This window comes from Phacochoerus africanus, chromosome 2 (genome assembly GCF_016906955.1).
Source record: "Phacochoerus africanus isolate WHEZ1 chromosome 2, ROS_Pafr_v1, whole genome shotgun sequence".
Lineage (NCBI taxonomy): Eukaryota > Metazoa > Chordata > Mammalia > Artiodactyla > Suidae > Phacochoerus > Phacochoerus africanus.
The window spans coordinates 6,057,700-6,072,227 of record NC_062545.1 but is presented as its reverse complement, the minus strand read 5'-3'; the positions used below and the strand labels follow the sequence as shown (position 1 = coordinate 6,072,227).

The following is a 14,528-nucleotide window of genomic DNA, read 5'->3' as shown; positions in this document are numbered from 1 at the left end:
AAGATTAGCTGTTTCCATAGTAGCAGTGTTAGCACCAGAAAATATAATCTTTAAAAATGTGGGGGTTTTTTTCTTTCTATTTTTATCAACAGATAAATCCAGAGCCAACCCAAGTCAAATACTAAGTGTTAAGACTAAATGTTTGGACAAAGATTAGCAAGCCTACCCTGGAGAAAAGTGTGGCTGAACAGGTGGAAGACACACACACCTTCACAGACACATCTGGTGAATATGAGCAGATTCTGTACACTTCTACATAGCACTTCTCTCAATCTTAACTGCATCATTAGTTATGCGTGAACTGTAAAATTTTGTCTCTCTGGCTAGAATGCAAGCTTCTTGAGAGAAGGGACCTTTTTCTGCCTGAATCTCAGACAGATCTATAGCTGCAGTGCATAAAATATGTTGCTTAATTCATGTATGTTAAATGAAATGCATGAATAATTGAGGCTACTGGAATAAAATTCAAAACTAAATTAAGATGAAAATATGAACACACCAGGAAAGAAACATAAAGTTGTAAATATCAAGGAACATGCCATAAAAGTTCCCAATTGCACGCTTTCCCAGACCAGTCTTATTTCATTGAGAAATCTCCTCTTCTAAGATTCCCAAGATGCAGAAGCGCTCGAGTCACGCAGGTTGGGGGTGGGAAACACAAATGTAATCATAAGGAAGAGAGAGTTTTTTGCTTGTTTTGTTTCATTCTTGTCTTGATATAAGTATTACTTACCTTTTAATTCCTGGCTAGACTTTCTCATCTCATGATACGAGAGAATTATTCAGATGGAAATGTCCCCAGTTGTGACATAATGACTAAAATTACATTATGTTGTCCCAATAAATAATATCAGAAACTTTCCTAAAAAATGATTGTAATAAAAGAAATGAGAACATGAGGGTGTGTACCCTTACAATAAGGAAAAGGGACTGAAAAAGAAATTAAATATATATTTGGATTTAATGAAGATAGTTTTGGAGCTGCAGCCTTGGGTTTTATTTTTGTTTTAGTTTAGTTTAGAAATGAGTACTCACTCTGTGTCAGGCTCTGTGCTTCACACTGAATGAAGAACAGACTCTACCTCAGAGACTCCAGACTAACAACCAGGCTGTAAAAACTCAAAACGGGAGAGCACAGCATGGGCTTCCAGCTTCCCACACCCACGAGCTCCAGTATTCCTCTGGATTGAAAGGCAGTGCTCTCAGAGTTAGAAGCCAGAGACGGGAGAAAATAGGAAGACTGAGGGATGTGGGGGCTGCGTTCCAGTACGGGTCCAAATGCTTCACCTGCCCCACGTCAAAGGAGACGTCCAGAAAAGCCACGATATCATCTACATCCTCGTGATTCAGAAACGAATCAGGCAAAGCAAAAATTAGGCACTATGGGCTAAGTTGACTCTGACTCCCAATTATAATCCCAAGAAGGTAAATATCTAAGGAGTTTTCAAGGAGTCTGGAAGCATCCTGACAACCGAAGGTACGGGATCCAGAGCCATTCCATGACCTCCTCATCTCTCGGCAGCTCCAGAACACGAGGAACTAGGAAAAGCACGTCTCTCTCAATCACCAGCCAACTACAAACTAATAATATACGGCCAGTTTTAAAATTAACTGTATAGTTTATCAATTTTTCCAAATTATTTTTCATACCTCTCTAATCATTAAGAGAATTACAAGAAAAATGCAACTGGCTTAGCAAAAATATTTTATTTGTCTAGGAATTTCCTCGAACAAATAGATTACATATTGGATGCTGCTTTGTAAGAGCGGATAAGATTATGCCAACAAATTAGATAACCTAGATGAAATGGACAAATCCCAGAAAGACTGGAACTCATTCAAGAAGACATATAAAATCTGAGGAGACCTATAATAAATAAAGCTTTTGGATTAATAGTCTAAAAACTTCCAAGAAAGACATCCCAGGCCCAGAGGGATTCACTGTTAAATTCAGCCAAGCATTCAATCAATATTCAAAAGAGTACCAAGATGATTTAATGGTAAAAGAGTAATCTCAATAAATGACACAGGACAGCTGGATAGTCATACGCAAAAGAGTAAAGCTGACCTCCTACTTCACCCTTTATATAAAAATTAAGTTAAATGCAGACACTGGCAGGGATAAAACTGCAAAATTCTTACAAGAAAGCTTAGGAATAAATCTTTATGACCTTGGTTTGGGGATGGTTTCTTAAATATGATACCAAAAGCAAAGTGAACAAAGAAAAAAATAGGTGCTTTGAACTTTAACTTTTGAGCTTCCGGAATACTATCAGGGCAAAGTGAAAAGATAAGCCACCAAATGGGAGGAAATATTTGCACATCACAAAAGGATCTGTCTATGTATTCAGTCTGCAGAGAACTCTTACAACAATGATGTGACCAATTAAACACGTGGGCAAAGGACTTAAACAGACAGTTCTCCAAAGAAGATACACAAATGGCCAAAAAGCAGAGATGCTCCTCTACAGTACTTGCTAAGGAAACGCAAAATCAAAACGACAAGGTATCACTTCTCTCCCATGAGGATGGCTAAAGTTAAAAACAAACAAACAATAACAACTGTTGGCAAAAATGTGGGTAAATTGCAATCCTCACTCATTGCTGGCAGAAATGCAAATTGGCATAACTACTTTGGGAAACATGTCCACACAAAATTGGTACACAGTTATTTATGGCAACACCATTCATAACAGCAAAAAGTTAGAAATCACCCATATATGCATCAACTGAGTAAACAAAATGCAGTATATTTTACACATTGGAATATCTGACAATATAAAGGAATAAAATACTGATACATGCTACGAACACGGATGAAAGCGGAAATGTTATGCCAAGTGAAAGAAGACAGTTACAAAAGACAACATCATATTACATGTTTCCATTTTGATGAAATATCCAAAACAGGCCCATCCATAGACACAGAAAGTGAACTAACAGCAGCCAGTGATGGGGAGAAGAATGAATGTGGGAATATGGGGTGTTCCAAAGTGTTCAGAAGACCTATGATAAATGTGAAATGATATGTTACTGGGAAGAGCTTTTCTTCTGGAGATGATGAAAGCATTCAAACGTTAGTGAACAGACCAAAAACTACTGAATTGTACACCTTTTTTTGAAAAAAAAAAAAAAATCAAGAGATACCCAGTCAAGAATGTATAATGAACCTCTCCAGTATCTATTACTTATCTTCAACAATCATATCCATATGTTGACAACCTTACTGTATATTAGATAGTACTAAGGGATTATCACTAACCTCATTAGGTATGTTAAGTAAGGTATATTTGATTGATTGATTTATAATAATGAAGAATTTAGGCATAGAGATAAGGGCACATTGCGTTGTATATACTTTCTATATACCTTGTTTCTTTTTTTTTGTCTTTTTTTTTGCTATTTCTTGGGCCGCTTCCACGGCATATGGAGGTTCCCAGGCTAGGGGTCGAATCGGAGCTGCAGCCCCCGGCCTACGCCAGAGCCACAGCAACGCGGGATCCGAGCCGCGTCTGCAACCTACACCACAGCTCACGGCAACGCCGGATCGTTAACCCACTGAGCAAGGGCAGGGACCGAACCCGCAACTTCATGGTTCCTAGTCGGATTCGTTAACCACTGCGCCACCACGGGAACTCCTATTTCTATGTTTTAATAAAAATAACTATGGATTAGTAGGAAATAAAAGTAATAGTTGGCCAGTTGAAATTGATTTCTGAAAATAAGTAATGTGTTTTACATAAAAATATTTCTCTCTTGGAGTTCCCATTGTGGCTCAGCGGGTTAAGAACCTGGCTAGTATCCATGAGGATGTCGATTCAATCCCTGGCCTCACGCAGTGGGTTGAGGATCCTGCATTGTTGAGCGCTGTGGTGTAGGTCGCAGATTCGGCACAGATCTGGCGTTGCTGCGGCTGCGGTGTGTGCAGGCAGCTGCAGCTCCAACTGGACCACTAGCCTGGGAACTTCCATATGCCACAGGTGTGAAGCCCTAAAAATAAATAAATAAATAAATAAATAAATAAATAAATAAATAAATAAATAAATTCTCTCTTAATCAGCATTAGAAGATTAGAAGGGTGAATTCTGGAGCCTCTGTTGCTACCTATATCTTCCCAGTGGCAGAAAATAGTAGCCAGGATTAAAAGGAAATAAAGCACTACTGTGGAGGTAACTACTCCTGCCTAGATTCCACCTGTTTGTGACTCTATTGTACCCACTAAACTAAATACAGAGAAGCTGGGTTTTCTCTTTATTGATTCGTCTTATAGTCCAGTGATTTTTCTTTCCAGTCAATTCTAAATATAGGGCATCACAAAAGCTCGACTTAGGCAACTATGTAATTTAAGTATCCACATGTCCCACTGGCATATACTAGGCTATTATGAGCCTTTAAGACCTACGATAAATTTGAAATGATATGGGACAATATTTGGGACAAAATATGAAGCAAAACAAGAAGAATAGGACAGAGACTGACGTTCCTCCCAAGAACAACAGAAATGTGCAAGTGTTTTTCTCTGGGGCCTAAGGTTTGGAAAATGCTAGACCCTAAGATGTACTGGGGAATTTGATGATCTACAGTGAACTTGACACATAAAAGCCAGTCTCCATCCTACTTGTCAAGGTGTGCCTCTTACTGCTGTCTAGCTATCTATTCTTGCTCTTATAACACAGGATTCTTAAACAATCAGTGACTGCACTTTTAATAGCCTCACTAGCTATGCTAGGATCTCTTGAAACATCATTCATAAGAGGCATCTTACCAGAAATATCATCTCATTTTGAATAAATAAAGACTTTATTTTTTTGTCATATTTCCTTTCTCTATGATACAAGCCTGCAGTGTTATCATAAACGTTTTTAATCTTGTAGGTAAGATCATGACCTAAGTATAGTTATATGACATTAAAACAAAAATGCTACAATAATTAAAGGTTAACTGAGAAGACAAATAAAGACATAGAATTTAATGCTTTTTATATCATACGGCTGTTTAGAACAAGATAGAGATGAAAAGGAAAGAGGGAAGTGGTTAGATGGAATTAATGCTTGCCCATTCAGCTCATGAAGACCTTTCAAAAATCAAACCAATAGTTATTATGAAAAACATTAGACTCACATAGAACACCATCAAGTTAGAATTATTAAAATGTAGAAAATGTGAATAAGTCTAGGTTCAGAGGCCCAACCAAGTGACTGACCTGCTAGAAATCCTTTGCAATGCTTACTGGAGAATTATTTTCATTAAACTGAACACCTCAAGGCAAGTTTAATGCACTCTAAACTCTCTGCAGGCATTGACAGTTTTCTGCTTTCTTAAAATTAAAAGCACGCAGTTCTCCATTTTTAATGTTGAACTCAGGTATGTTCGAATCTCCTACCTATACTGCATGTGACGTTTTGTTTAACTTTATGGATAGGAAAGAAAGGCCATGGATTTTACATAGTAGCAGTTGAAATAATAAATTTTGTTTTGATGAAGGAACACTCATGGTACGTGACTACTATAAAAACATAAATGCAAAGTTTGGTATTATTCATTGCTCACAATTAAGTTTCTATCCTTAGTGAAAGTCTCTGCCATTCTATTAATGTATGCATTATTACTCTGGTCTTGTAATACCAGATAGTAAATAAACATACCTATGTTAGCCACATTCCATATTTTTGAAAGATACAGTTTCAGGAGCTAAATGGGTAAATGCGAATAAAAAATACAGTATTATTATGATTTAATAACCTCTATTTCTGATATGTTAAAGTGCTATACACATACAAGGTATGCAGAAATTCACCTTATGGTTTCTAAAATCACTGGCTTTTCCAACATTTTTCCTGGCCTTTTTTTTTTTTTTTTAAATAAACATATGAATGTTGATGAAGTGGAAAATCAGTCTTCTAGAGATACTTTATAAAGGAACCACAAGATTGATGAAAAGCATAGACTTCATTATAAGGGGTTGAATTTATGATGCACACTGAGAAAGTCCTTGATATTAATGTTTGTCTCCTGCTCAGCTCCCAGAGCCAAAGCTCCATCGGAGAGATTTGAACTGCTACCCAGAGGCATTTCATGATTTGAGCCAAAAGGTTTACAGTCCTGCATTCCAGCTAATTCTGCTGCTTCTAATTCCAGCTGGACTTAAACCCTTATCTCCGGATGCCAGGCCGACAGATAGGGCCTATCACAGTAGCTCCAATTCCCAGAGAATACTCAACTCCATGACCCAAGTGAGATTAAATCCCTCCAGATAGCCTAAGTAAATGGTTCATAACTTGTGCCTGTCACTCCCGCTAATGCCTTTGTACCGTGAAAGAAACTAGCAAAGGTATAAATATCTTCAAATTATGAGCTGAACTTCCTCTCCCTTGCTTCTGTCAGTAATTCCAGCATCCTGCTCCTTACAGAGAACAAGAAATTCAGAGGGGGCAATTCCTGAACATTCTTCTCAAGTATTTATGAATCCACATGCAAGTGTCTATATCGTATTGGAAATATGCGAACACACATTTGTCTTCTCTTTAACATCATTCTGGTAAGGTTTTTCCACCTTGCCCTGGGCTCCCACCATGTCAAGTTTTATAATTTAGCCTATTAATCTTGGATCAAACAAATTCACCTTAAAAACAAGTGCATCCAAATGTACATGGATCTAGTTACCAATATATGGGTTGGTTGCACTCTCTTAAATATTTACTTAAATCAATCAAAACTGAACAACAAACAAATATATTATGGTAAATATCATTTGAGAAACCCTGAAGAAGTTTTAAATCTTGCATAATTTTTTTTTTTGGTCTTTTTGCCTTTTCTAGGGCCACACCCGGGGCATATGGAGGTTCCCAGGCTAGGGGTCGAATCGGAGCTGCAGCCGCTGGACTTGGCCACAGCCACATCAACGAGGGATCCGAGCTGTGTCTGCATCCTACACCACAGCTCACGGCAACGCCGGATCCTTAACCCACTGTGCAAGGCCAGGGACCGAACCCCCAACCTCATGGTTCCTAGTTGGATTCGTTAACCACTGCGCCACGACGGGAACTCCAAAATCTTGCATAATTCTTGATAACGTTTTTATGCATCCACAGGTCTCACTGAGCAGGACTTCCCTGAGAGCACAGCCAAGCCATGATCTGTCTTGTTTCTCCTGCATACCACATAGGCCTGGGCACACGTGGGCTCTTCATAAAAGTTTTGCGAAAAAATGAAAAGGTAACAAAGGAATACATTACATGAACCAGTTACCCAATCTACTGAGCTCTTTGCAGAATTGGCTGGTGGACGAGCCTAACTGAGGAATGCAGACTGAATAGCAAAGACAGGAACAGGCCAGAGCCAGGCAGTTTGATTCTGAAGGTCAGAACAAGGCAGAAGGTCAAGATGCAGAGAAGATGCAGGCACTGGAAGGGCACAGCAACATGCTGAAACTGGAAACTACAACTGGTCCAGCGCCTCCCTGGGAACTGGGTTGTAGGAAGAAATGCAGAGAGGTGATTCAGGAATGAAGGGGCAATGAAAAGATACCTGGAAGCTGAGAAAAGCAAGGCCCACGACTCTATCTTCCCATACACGGTTTTAGATGGGGAAGTTATTTTTACCTGCATTTTTATCTCCTCTACTTGACCTGCTGCCATTTGTGGGAGAAGGACCCTTAATTTGAAGGGCATTACAAATAAATCATTTCTAATGTGAGTGGAAAGACTCATTCAAGTTTTTACCATGCAATATCTGAATTGTCTTGCTCTCATGGTAACATGGTTTAATTTTCCATTATTAGTTTTAACGCACTTTTTAAAAAATGTGGTAAAATTTAACTTTCTTTTTACAACATAATTTACCCATAATTTAAACCATTCCTGAAATGACATATGTAATTTAGGTGTCAAACTTAAATGTTTTAAATGTATCTATAAGTGTCCTATTGAAAGAAATATTGTGAAGACTTATGTAAAACCGTATTTTTATTTATGAATATATTCAATCACACGATATACACTGAAAACTGGATGGGCCAGGCGTATTTTGAAGCCCTTGTGGAGTTTCCATTCTAGTAGAGGGGGAATGGGATGGAACGTGAGCGTGGTGATGACTGACCATGGACGATTTCTGATAACAGAAAAGTAAGACAGAGGGATATGTGATAGTTTAGAGATAAAGAGGTAGATAAACACTTGGGAGAAAAACAGACAGGACTGAGCTGACTGGAGTAGGGCTGAAGGAATGTGCCACCTTACACACAGGGTCATCCGGGAAAGCCTCTTTGACACATAAGACTTAACATTATTACAAGTGAATTATACCTAGATACAAATGTAACCTTATGAGAGTCAGGACTGGTCAAGAGTAAATTTTAAAAGAAATGATGTCCTGGGCACTAGCTGTCATTGCAGAGATAAACGAGTCCTCACAAGACCCATTCACCTGCAGGGATTTTCCTTAGAAATCCACAAGATGAGCAGATTTGTGAAATCCAGGGTTTCCTTCCTTATTTCCGTTTGCAGAAGGGGCTTAGAGGTAAATGTAGGTTTGTAGCTGATTAGTCATGATTCTGTTAACCTTGAACTTGATATGTGGAATGCCATCTCTTTTGGGTAGTGATGCAAAAACATGTTTATTTATGTTAGACATTTAACGCCCACATGTTTTTTAAGGTTTACATGGAGATGTGAATCATTTTATTGAAATCATCAAATGATGGGGAAGTTCAGTAGTTACCATCCTATGAGCTATTTATTTGAATAGAATGTAACAAATTTCTTCATTTTTACTTCTGCTGATTAACTCACATTTCTGTGTTGCTCTCGATATCCATATTTATTCATTTTGCATTTATTTTCAAAGTTCCTCATAAATTCAAAGGACATATTGCAAGTTAAATATCTAGGGAAAACTCTCGTGCAGAATATTGTTGAGAGGATCAAGTTAAAGAGGCTCTGGGACTTACACCAAGGGTACTGGCAAGCATTTCATCTGAAGAAGGGGTGGCTATTATGAGACGGGTCAAGTGCATAGAGAGAAAGATGTGTCCTTAGCAAGTGAATAAATACTACTTGAGGTAACTTGTACATATCTGAAAAATTATGAATGTGTTCAGAAAGTTGAAAACTACATCCATAGAGACATAATAAACTAACAGACTGTAAATTGGTGCTTTTGGTCCACTCATAAAAGACTGTAACCCAAGGATTTTGTTTCACTGTATTTTAGGATGCACCTCAAAAGCCTTCTAGAGCACTCAAGCCACCTGCCCCCACGCTCACCGAGCTCTGAGTATTAGCTAAAATGTATCGAGATTTAATTCTCCAGTCACACCTAGATCTGCTGTGGTTACAGAGACACAAGCCAATACAAGTGCATTAACCAGTCTCTTCTAATTAATCCTTTAATAAATTAATTGTAGAGCCAATCAAAATTTGACTCACCTTAGGTAGCTGAGTCTCCTACAAAGCACTCCTTTTCTGAGGACTCTCCCTTCTATAACTCCAAAGATTTACTTTTCTCAGAAAAAAAAAATCTTTCAAAATATAGCTAAGGCTAATATAAAAGTTCCTCTTAAAATATAACATACAGATACCACTTACGAAGAGGCAGTTTACAAGAACATATGCTACGTAGATGCTGGAAAACCTACTGCGTGTAACCTGTGTGAGGGCATCACATAGGTGTCCACGCGAACCACACTAAAGCTCAATACAGCAGCATCATATCCTCATCTGACAAGAGGGGAATCTAAGGCTTAAGAGGTTGAGGTAATTTCCCCAAATTAATATAGAATGAGTGAGGAGACGTGATTCAAATGTGCATAGGTCGATGCAACTTGGAGAAATTCTGAGTGGTGGTGAAGGGAATAGATTTTACCTCCTAAATAATTTTAACGTCTATTCACTCACCTCCAAGTTAACCATTTCACTTCTCTGCTTCCAAATCTTCTGTGGTTTCTACCACGTTTTTCTAAGTATACATGTTAGTCAGTCTAATAAGCACATCTCCCTAACACAACTTATTTATTTATTGACAAATTTTGTACTACTAAGTAATTCAGTGCCTTATAAAATACATGTTACTTAGAACTTCAAGGATGGGTGGTTACAATGTCAGAATGCACTTCCTGGTGTTTCACTATTGAGTAAGAAACCAAATTAGAGATGCTTCTGATAGCTTACATCTGTGTTAGTAAAATTTGACAAATTACTGGGTGACTTCATCAAAGTTTGTCCTTGAGTTTTAGATGACTGCTTGTTAAGAGTCTTCTGTGTGGTTTCGGCGTAGTACTGTGACCAGCTACCATCACAAGGCACAACACACCCCTTGGGCAAGGGTCAAGGTTAACGACAGTGAAGGTGAACCCACATTTCAAATGGTCCCTCTTTATCCTAAGGACCAAACTTCTGTCAGGTTCCAATTAGACCATCATTCCTTTTCCTTTCTAATGTGGCTGGTGAAGAGTTCGTGCCAGAGGTAGAAGTGTCCTATTTCTCCCGCTGTCCACTTTTGCTGGCCTTCATACAGTCTTCAATGCCTAATCCTTCCAGGAAAGTTGCTTTAGTTTACACTAGGTGACAGTCTTAACTATCCTGCAATATGTGTCATCTCTTGTCAATTGCAATTTCAATGCTAATTGCCAGCGGCAGTCAAGCGGATGCCAAGACCTGGGGACATCCACTTTTCCCTAAATATCCTGCCACATGTGACCATCTGAGATATGCGCCAACTTTAGATAAGCATATCAATCTACATAGTATATACAATTTTTTTCTTCCTATTTGCTTAGATTAGAAATAAATATAAATAAAGCTCTACTGTTTTCCACCAAACACGGATGGCAGCTTTTGCACATCCCTTGGGATGTATCAACTCCTTTGGGAGTCCAGGAAAAGTCTAAACCACTTAAGAACTTCTGGATTATTGTTCCAGCCAAATCTCTTGCTATCTTCTACCTTAATCTTTTTGTTTCATCAACATTTGTTTGTAGTTTACTCTGATTCCTATACAGTCTCTCAGGTGATGTCTATGCTCAGGTTGAGCCCTGGATCTAGAATACCTTTCCCTGGGCATTCTAGTCTACTTTTTTATTTCTAGATTATTCCTACTCATCCCATAAAGTCCAAACAGGAGTGACTCTCTTCTCACAGCATGGAGGCTTTGGAAGACTTCTTCCTTGTACTCAGGAGAGTTAGGAGTTAACTCACCCAACACTGACCTTCAGTATAAAGGCATGAAAAGAATTTTTAACTTTGCAAGCTCAGGGGAGAGGCTGAGGTCTCCCCAATCAGGAGCACGAGAGCGCTGATGAAAGGGAGTTGACAGGGGATGTTCAGTGTGGTTACACTGTCATCGTGACTAATATATTAAAAAAAAAAAATCTGGAGTCTGTTACTCTTGACATTCTCAAACATACATGAGTCAAAGCACATATTGTCATAAACATTTTTAATGTACTACTTTTTTTCTTCATTCTTTTTTATTAAAGTACAGTATTACTACATTTTCAATAAAAGCTATTGAATTTGGGGGGTTTTGAACAATGTACATATACATCCCTCTTAAAAAAATTGATGGTAGCATACATTTTCCCATGCCAATTTCAACTTCGGTATAATTGAAATATGAGTCTACACTTTTCTTGAAATTCAGCTCCAAGTTCCCTGTCAATCACTTCTGGCCATTGGCAGCCACGCATAACATTGTGGTTATAAGCTCTTTCTCGAAAACCCATTCATTTCTAGTGACCTTGACCTCTATGACCTGGTGCATTTAAAGTTACTCTGAAACATATAAAAATATGAGCTTTGTTCTTCATGAACAGTTTTGTTAAACTTGTAATTTCTTTGTAACTTAATTAAATTGCATGCTGCAACAAGTTAAACCATTTTTAATTGAGAGTCAACTTTTGACAGAAACATGTTTCTCATGGGAGAAAGAGTGCTTTAGGACCTAGGAATGCATGGCACCAATGACTCCGGGCATTTTTAATTTCACGAATTCACTTCTAATGTCTTTAACATTAAAGCCATGCCTGGCACAAAGCAGGCAACAGAATAACGCTTTATAGAAATGCTGAACTGAATATGCGTTATATGCCCATATTTTTTGAAACACCTCAAGCTTAAGGTTGTAAGTACATTACAAAGAACTCTTGTTTGAGAGTGAGTTGCTCACGTGATTCTCTATCAAATCCAAAACTTTCAGTGTGTATTTTCTACATACATTCTCCTACCTAATCACAGTCCATTCATCTAAATCAGGAATTAACGTTGACACATTATCATCATTTGGCCCCATTTAAACTGTCTCAATTATGTCCTTTATACTATAAGGAACCAGGTAAAAATCATGCATAGCATTCCACTGTCACGTCTCTTTAGATATTTTAGTCTGGCTCAGTTCCTTGGTTTTTGCATGACTGTCACAACCTTAGAGTTTTGAAGATGACAGGACAGTTATTTTATAGAATATTTATCATTTGGATCAGTCTGCTATTTCTTCATGATTCCAGCTGTTTTTGGCAGGAATATCACAGGGGTGATGCCTGGTCCTTTCCATTACATCATCAGGAGGCACAGGGAGCCAATTTCCCCATCACTGAGGAACTTCACTTGGATCACTTGTTTAAGGCATCATCTGCCAAACTTTTTGGCAAGGTTGCACTTTGTAATTAGTATTTTATGGGGAGGTACTTGGAAATGATGTAACTTTCCGTCCCTTATTAAACTCTCAATATATCCAGTACAGACTCATGCATTCCTATTTTACTGCAAGGTTACTATATATCAACATGATGCTTCACATGACTCTAGGTTTGCCCAGGTGGAGACATTCCTAGTTGGTTCTTTTACCTTTTTCACATGCCCTTGTCATTCTGTGAAGGCCTCCTTGCCTTCTGAAAATAAGACCTTTTTTACCTGCCCCAGTTCTGGAAGCAGCCCTGGTTATTTTCAGTGGAAAAATACAGGAATTAGAAACCAAGATTGAGATGCTAAGCATGCTTATTGCCACTTAGGTGTCACTGCTTCTGGACCCTCTCAGCTGATCAAGCTAGGAAACAGGTGTGTAATACACACACACACACACACACACACACACACACAGATTAACAGCGATTTTAATTCCATATTTACTTCTACATCTATTCATATTAAAAATCATGAATTCATACCAATAACCTAAATTTCAATCCAAATTCTGCAGTTTATTTTTGTTCTCTTTCTCTAATTATAACTCTGTTCCTGAATGGAGAGAAACCATTACCCTTAACGTGTTTGTGGATCTGATCAGCTTCTCTTTTTGTTGAAATTGCCCCTTCTGCAGCAACTCCCTCCCCCATGAGATGCCCTTTTCAGCACTTGGTTCCTGACACCCCCAACAGACCACCCTTCTCTGTGGATGCCCCTCTCTCTTTGCTCAGGCTCTATCTTCCTCTGCCAGGCGGTCCACCACTGGGACTAGACTTCTCAAATTGCTGGGCTCTCAAATGCCCCCCACAGGGTTGCCCTGACCACTTCCACTCAGAGTCCTGTACCCTGTCACTGAGGTACACACTGTGAAGATGCACCTGTCACCCTGTTCAGGCTTCAAGTGCCCCCTGAGGGTCCCATGTCCTCTTCTACCTGAGACCCTGCTCTGAGTCACCATGGCTCACTACTCCTTCCCCACTGCAGGAAACTACCTTACTTCTCCTCCGATTTTTGAACTGAATTGTTTAGAAAGGAAAGGAAAAGAGGAAAATACAAGGAAAAAACATACATCTAATATACCTTGAAATGACAATGAAGAGCCTAAAGTCAAAATCCAATAATTTTATTAATTACTAATCCAATTATATGAACAGAAATGCGAGGCATGAACAAATTTGCATGTAGGCAAGTGATAAAAACTAGTGGCAATAAAATCACCTATAATTTTTCCTCTATCCTGCTAGACATTTATTATAAAAGCCACCTCACTATTAGCGATTTTAAAACACAAGGAAAATAAAGTGCTACTTAAAATAGAGGAACTCAGGTATATAAATATTTTCTTGGACCTCTCACATTGCATTTGGAAGATGAAATTCACAACTTTGAACAAATTATGTGTGTGTGTGTAGAAAATAAAATTATATATATTTTTTATTTTCTCTAAGATTCATGACTTCAAGACAGCAAGTTGGAAAGGTGGTTGTAGGTCTGCCGAACCACAGAGCCCAATCTTTGGAAGAAATAGAGGGCATGGCCCATTGCTGACAAAGAACACAGGAGGTTGGGGACAAAAGATCCAACCATTTCTCTTGAAATTGTCATCATTTGCCATAGGCATTATAGGGTCCACAAGTTCAAAGACTTGAATAAATATAAATTTAAGCAGCTAAGAGGACAGAATTGCCTCCCTAATCCTCTGAGCTCCTGAAGCAGCAAGCCTGGGACACTCAGACCCAATCCCCACCTTCAAGCACTCTGGTCTCCCGCAGCATTAGCAGCACTGACACAGGTACCTGAGAGAACCACACAGGATGGGGGCTCCTGAGTAACAGAGGCTCCTCCAGGCAT

General features: G+C 38.7%; 1 protein-coding gene across 3 annotated transcripts in view; it reads right to left on the bottom strand.

Moving 5' to 3' along the window:
* PRKN (parkin RBR E3 ubiquitin protein ligase) overlaps positions 1-14,528 on the bottom strand; it is a 1,272,474-nt gene that overhangs the window by 686,375 nt on the left and 571,571 nt on the right. The window lies entirely within an intron of this gene.